Here is an 841-nt window from a genome sequence, read left to right as displayed (position 1 = left end):
CTGGAGTCATGAGGGAGACCCATTACTCCCGGCAGGTGCTGGTGCTAACTGAGATCTCCCGCACGGAGCAGCCAGAGGCCTCAGGAATAGAGTTCCCTTGTGCTAAAGTTTCCAGCGGCCAAGGGGAAGGTACACGTAAAACCCGGGCAGCGAGGCAGCCACCCCCAGACGGCGGGACTTATCAGAGGGCCCTGGCATCAGGATACCACACTCCGCAGGGCGTCTATGCTCAGGGCAGCCCTACCAGGCAGGGGAGGATGACTGCCCATTTTATGGAGAAGCAAAGTGAGGCTCAGAGACAGCACTGAGGGGCAGCACTCTCATTAAGGGACATGGCCAAGGCCATAGCAAGCCGCGGTGGCAGAGCCAGGGGTAGAGCTTGGTTTCATCACAAGCACTTGGCCAATCTTCGTCTTATCCTTCCCCCCACATTGGAGAGGGCAGTGCCCCAGGTCACACCAGAGACCTGGGCCTACAGCCAGCCCCCCGGTTCCCACCCTCTTGCTCCGACCAGTGCACCACACTCCCCTCCCACCCCCTAGTCTTGGGAAGAAACCCCCAGGTGTCTTGGTTCCCAGCCCCCTTTGCTCAAACCGTGAGATCCCACTGCTTCCTCCCAGAGCTAGTAATGGGCCCCGGGTTCCTCAGCTGCCCCCCACCCCCAATGCTGACCCCTTACTCCACATTTCGTTTCTGGGGCAGCGGGCGTGAGCAGTGACCCCAGCCCTGGACATCCAGTGGGCTCACCGCGCGCCCTCTGTCCCCTCCCACGGCCAAGGCTTTTTGCCCCGCTCCTGACAGCACCCCCTGCTGGAAGAGGCTGATGTTGCACCCCCCCCCC

At 61.8% G+C, this 841-nt stretch overlaps 1 protein-coding gene across 4 annotated transcripts in view; it reads right to left on the bottom strand.

Annotated features, from left to right (window-relative positions):
• Positions 1-841, bottom strand: part of PALM (paralemmin) — a 58,226-nt gene that overhangs the window by 45,890 nt on the left and 11,495 nt on the right. The gene's annotated exons all lie outside the window — the stretch shown is intronic.

The sequence above is a fragment of the Gavialis gangeticus genome, unplaced genomic scaffold, assembly GCF_001723915.1.
Source record: "Gavialis gangeticus isolate Ggan-Ray unplaced genomic scaffold, GavGan_comp1, whole genome shotgun sequence".
Taxonomy (NCBI): domain Eukaryota; kingdom Metazoa; phylum Chordata; order Crocodylia; family Gavialidae; genus Gavialis; species Gavialis gangeticus.
The sequence above is the reverse complement of the archived record's forward strand: the minus strand, read 5'-3'. Positions and strand labels throughout refer to the sequence as shown.